Genomic DNA, 5482 nt, shown 5'->3' with positions numbered 1-5482 from the left:
GAGTTCTCGGAAGTGCTTGTTTTAGATTTGCACTGTTTTGTGTCTTTGTATAGTAAAAAAAAAAAAAAAAAAAAAAGTTATAGGCTCCGGGAAAGATCCAGCACCATGGCCTCCCATGTGTGCCCGGAAGATTTAAAGAGCACCGATTGTCACAGGAATAGCGTGTTTCTATGCCAGCACTGTGTACTATGGTTTGCAAGCTGATCCTCTTTAGCCTGATAGCCACCATTACTAGAAGAATTTCAAATTTTGGGCTTAATAATTACTGGAAAAAGGCTTACTGGAATCCTCAGTATAGTAATTTGAGCAACCCACGCACATTAATTGCTTGTTTATCTGGTAAGTAGTTACTGAGAATTATGTTGTATATTAGCACCCTGTTTGGTTTTCTCTCTTTTGGCTAGGAGTAAGAGACGGAGCTTTGAACGCCGTCCACGGAAAAACAGTTTTCACGCCTACACAATGCCCACGTACAGGGGCTTCAAGAGCCTGAGGAAGTTAACATGAAAGTAGATGATCTTCTGATATGGTATTCAAAAATAAAGTTCACGCTGAGAGCGAAAAACTTGTAACTACAGTTTGTTAAGCACACTGTTTAGTTCTCCGTATACATTTGCGTACTTACACGAGCACACGAGTGGCCGACAAAAGTTCTCGCGGCATAAGAATTACTTTTCGCTTTGTATAGTTATAGCGACACATGCTGTTCTCCAGCAGGCATTAACACCAGTTTTCAGTCTACCACACGCAGTTTTGTCCGACATATTACGTGCATATACACAATCTCCGCTAAGTATTCGTTCTGCCTCAACGAAACATTGTACGGCACTGTTGGTGTGCTTGAGAATCGCCAAGTAATGGCGTCCACACCATTGCTGATGAGCGTTGAGTTTCAGAGGTGAGCATACCTCAAGTATTAAAATAACTGCGTGTGCAGCCGCGATGCTTCTGACCCCAATACGAGCTGAAAGCTTAAAGAAGCCGACATCCGCCGTCTGGCTAAGCAGCCAGGGAGGAAATATCCCACTATAGCAGAAATAGGGAAAAAGTGTTTAACCTTATTAAACGTCGGTCAAGCCCTAGGGTCACAAACTATGTTCACTAGTGTCACGTTTGGTTTAGTTTCGTTTTCGAGGTTCAAATGTTTTAAGTCCCAAAGCAACGTCGGCTATGAGGGTCGCCGCAGGGGATGGCTGCGGACAATTTTACCGTTTGAGGTTTTTGAACGTACACGTCATCGCACAGCACACGGGCGCCTTGCGTTTCGCCTCTATCGAAACGCGGCCGCCATGCCGGGATCGAACCTGCGTCCTCGAGATCAGCAGTCGAGCGCTCTAACCACTTAGCCACGTGCGCGGTGGAAGTAGAATAAGTGTTGGAAATGCTTTTGAATAACCTTAGAAAGGTAATAATCCCAGTACGCAAGTAAATTGTGCATATGAAACTATATATATATATATATATATATATATATATATATATATATAATATAGGAGCACTGAACAAGGAACAGTTCGCAGGTCGAGCCAACGTTTCGACATGTGGATTTGTCTTCGCCTTCTTCCTCTTCTTCCTATATATATATATATATATATATATATATGAAGGAAAGAAGCCAACAGTCGGCGAGGCCAAGGAAAGCGTTGGGGATGGTACTTTATGTCTTATTTTTTCTCAATGTTTACGTGGACAATCACAGAAATTAGTAGTGTAATCTGTTTAGGGGAAAGGTAATTGAACACAAAGTAGAAGAAAAAACAACGTGCCGATGGTGGGAACCGAACCCACGACCTCCGAATATCGCGTCCGGTGCTCTACCAACTGAGCTACATCGGCCGCTGTCCCCTCTGCTACTTGCTTGGGTATTTATGTTGTCTGTATACGAACCTTGAGAGTGTTCACCAGCGCCACCCTCAGCCAAAGCGGCGGACGTGGAACGTCCTTTGTAACCGCCAGCGTCACGTAGAACGTGATCAAGAGCGAGGGCGAAAGCTGTGCTAGAACCCTCTTACGCTACCTATGGCTTCAAGACTGCCAGAACCGAGACCCTCGTAAGCTACAAGCGGATCAATTAAGGGGAAATGAGGGTGCTCGTTATAATACATGAAGGAAAGAAGCCAACAGTCGGCGAGGCCAAGGAAAGCGTTGGGGATGGTACTTTATGTCTTATTTTTTCTCAATGTTTACTTGGACAATCACAGAAATTAGGAGTGTAATCTGTTTAGGGGAAAGGTAATTGAACACAAAGTAGAAGAAAAAACAACGTGCCGATGGTGGGAACCGAACCCACGACCTCCGAATATCGCGTCCGGTGCTCTACCAACTGAGCTACATCGGCCGCTGTCCCCTCTGCTACTTGCTTGGGTATTTATGTTGTCTGTATACGAACCTTGAGTGTGTTCACCAGCGCCACCCTCAGCCAAAGCGGCGGACGTGGAACGTCCGCCGCTTTGGCTGAATGTTTACGAGGGTCTAAGTAAACATTGAGAAAAAATAAGACATAAAGTACCATCCCCAACGCTTTCCTTGGCCTCGCCGACTGTTGGCTTCTTTCCTTCATGTATTATAACGAGCACCCTCATTTCCCCTTAATTGATCCGCTTGTAGCTTACAAGGGTCTCGGTTCTGGCAGTCTTGAAGCCATAGGTAGCGTAAGAGGGTTCTAGCACAGCTTTCGCCCTCGCTCTTGATCACGTTCTACGTGACGCTGGCGGTAACAAAGGACGTTCCACGTCCGCCGCTTTGGCTGAGGGTGGCGCTGGTGAACACTCTCAAGGTTCGTATACAGACAACATAAATACCCAAGCAAGTAGCAGAGGGGACTGCGGCCGATGTAGCTCAGTTGGTAGAGCACCGGACGCGATATTCGGAGGTCGTGGGTTCGGGTCCCACCATCGGCACGTTGTTTTTTATTCTTCTACTTTGTGTTCAATTACCTTTCCCCTAAACAGATTACACTACTAATTTCTGTGATTCTCCACGTAATCATTGAGAAAAAATAAGACATAAAGTACCATCCCCAACGCTTTCCTTGGCCTCGCCGACTGTTGGGTTCTTTCCTTCATGTATTATAACGAGCACCCTCATTTCCCCTTAATTGATCCGCTTGTAGCTTACGAGGGTCTCGGTTCTGGCAGTCTTGAAGCCATAGGTAGCGTAAGAGGGTTCTAGCACAGCTTTCGCCCTCGCTCTTGATCACGTTCTACGTGACGCTGGCGGTAACAAAGGACGTTCCACGCCCGCCGCTTTGGCTGAGGGTGGCGCTGGTGAACACTCTCAAGGTTCGTATACAGACAACATAAATACCCAAGCAAGTAGCAGAGGGGACAGCGGCCGATGTAGCTCAGTTCTGGCAAAAATCGACATGTTGGCGCCTTTCCACTTCTCGGCTCTCTCCCGTAGTTCGGTCATTTGCCCTTTCCAATAATGCTCGCTTTCGCGGTAGGCATCCAGCTCGACGCCCAAGTACTTGGTCGGTGTGTCTGTCCACGCAGAGCTACTGTATGCAATCTTTTTTTTATCAGCAAACTTTGGTTCGCAATGCAAGTTTTGAGTTGTTCGCGCGTAAACGTACAGAAGTTACACAGGATTTTCGCCGTTTTTGTTTGGGCAGGTAAATGGGAACGCTGCAGCAGGACGAATTTGTTCCGTCGGGTAAAAGACGGCGGTTTGGGACTCGGCCATCTGTTTTTACGGCAGGTGGTCAACCGGTTTTTGTTTTTTCGGGATGCTTCGGACCCTTTCTTACGCACCGTCTGCCAAGTTAGACTACGGCGCCTACTGCCGGAGTTTGTTGTCTCCACCGAACAAGCTACGGGTGGGATTTTTGGTTATTACAGGGAGGTCGTCGCTAGTGTAAGATTTCTTTCAGTGCGTTTTTCTAATGAATATTTGTCCACTGTAAAACGAAAAAAGCTGTATCGCGATTTATGTGACATTGTTTTGCCACAACCCTTGTACAGAACCTTATACAGTGGAGGTCCGGGCAGAGATGTCTTGAAGAGAGTAAAGAAAATGCAGGTGTCGCCAGGAGCTAAGACATTTTTCTTTAAATTACACACCGGAACATTATCAGTAAAGAAGTTTTTGGAGGAAAGGGATTTTTTTTTACCGTGGGGGGCGCACTGTTTAATCTGCAAGCAGCCGGAAACAATAGACCATGTTTTTTTTGCATTGTTGGGAAGGGGTTTATTTCTGGGATGTTTTGCAACGTACGATAAAGAAAGAATTTCCACTAGACTCCCACGGCATCCGGTATTTAAGCATTGATAATGAAGACGGCGTTCCGTATGATTTAATCATGCTCATGGGCCTCCACTCTATATGGCGCTCCAGAATGGCGGGCTATCACTGCGACAGGGATGCTGGACCCGCTAGAATATACTTTCGAGAAAGTGTGAATTGGTTTATTGCCATACAGAAAGTGGCTGCTGAACCTCCCGAATGGCTCTCAAGGGTAGAGCCTTTGCTGTCGTTGCGGGAGTTTTAATGTACTGAGACGAAGCCAGCCTGACATTGGCTGATGATGACCTTCCAATATGTACTTTGTTTTGTGTTATTCGTGTTGTGTTCTTGTGAAATGGTATGAACCAAAGCCAGGAAATAAAGAAAAAAAAAAAGCCGATGTAGCTCAGTTGGTAGAGCACCGGACGCGATATTCGGAGGTCGTGGGTTCGGTTCCCACCATCGGCACGTTGTTTTTTTTTCTTCTACTTTGTGTTCAATTACCTTTCCCCTAAACAGATTACACTACTAATTTCTGTGATTGTCCACGTAAACATTGAGAAAAAATAAGACATAAAGTACCATCCCCAACGCTTTCCTTGGCCTCGCCGACTGTTGGCTTCTTTCCTTCATGTATTATAACGAGCACCCTCATTTCCCCTTAATTGATCCGCTTGTAGCTTACGAGGGTCTCGGTTCTGGCAGTCTTGAAGCCATAGGTAGCGTAAGAGGGTTCTAGCACAGCTTTCGCCCTCGCTCTTGATCACGTTCTACGTGACGCTGGCGGTAACAAAGGACGTTCCACGTCCGCCGCTTTGGCTGAGGGTGGCGCTGGTGAACACTCTCAAGGTTCGTATACAGACAACATAAATACCCAAGCAAGTAGCAGAGGGGACAGCGGCCGATGTAGCTCAGTTGGTAGAGCACCGGACGCGATATTCGGAGGTCGTGGGTTCGGGTCCCACCATCGGCACGTTGTTTTTTCTTCTACTTTGTGTTCAATTACCTTTCCCCTAAACAGATTACACTACTAATTTCTGTGATTGTCCACGTAAACATTGAGAAAAAATAAGACATAAAGTACCATCCCCAACGCTTTCCTTGGCCTCGCCGACTGTTGGCTTCTTTTCTTCATGTATTATAACGAGCACCCTCATTTCCCCTTAATTGATCCGTATATATATATATGCTCAACATGCATGCAGCATGCATGTTGAGCCAGGGCCTGTAAGTTGAGCACAGAGGGATTAAACATCGC

At 46.1% G+C, this 5482-nt stretch overlaps 3 non-coding genes across 3 annotated transcripts; 1 reads left to right on the top strand and 2 right to left on the bottom strand.

Annotated features, from left to right (window-relative positions):
- Positions 1 to 1763: 1763 nt before the first annotated feature.
- Positions 1764 to 1836, bottom strand: TRNAS-CGA (transfer RNA serine (anticodon CGA)). Its single transcript has one exon. It is a non-coding gene; the product is annotated as a tRNA-Ser (tRNA).
- A 429-nt stretch (positions 1837 to 2265) lies between these two features.
- Positions 2266 to 2338, bottom strand: TRNAS-CGA (transfer RNA serine (anticodon CGA)). The gene has a single exon. It is a non-coding gene; the product is annotated as a tRNA-Ser (tRNA).
- A 2281-nt stretch (positions 2339 to 4619) lies between these two features.
- Positions 4620 to 4692, top strand: TRNAS-CGA (transfer RNA serine (anticodon CGA)). Its single transcript has one exon. It is a non-coding gene; the product is annotated as a tRNA-Ser (tRNA).
- The last annotated feature ends 790 nt before the right edge of the window (positions 4693 to 5482 follow it).

This window comes from Amblyomma maculatum, chromosome 1 (genome assembly GCF_055883805.1).
Source record: "Amblyomma maculatum isolate TAMU_Amacu chromosome 1, ASM5588380v1, whole genome shotgun sequence".
NCBI lineage: Eukaryota > Metazoa > Arthropoda > Arachnida > Ixodida > Ixodidae > Amblyomma > Amblyomma maculatum.
Note: the sequence above shows the minus strand (reverse complement) of the source record. Positions and strands in the feature narration are given on the sequence as shown.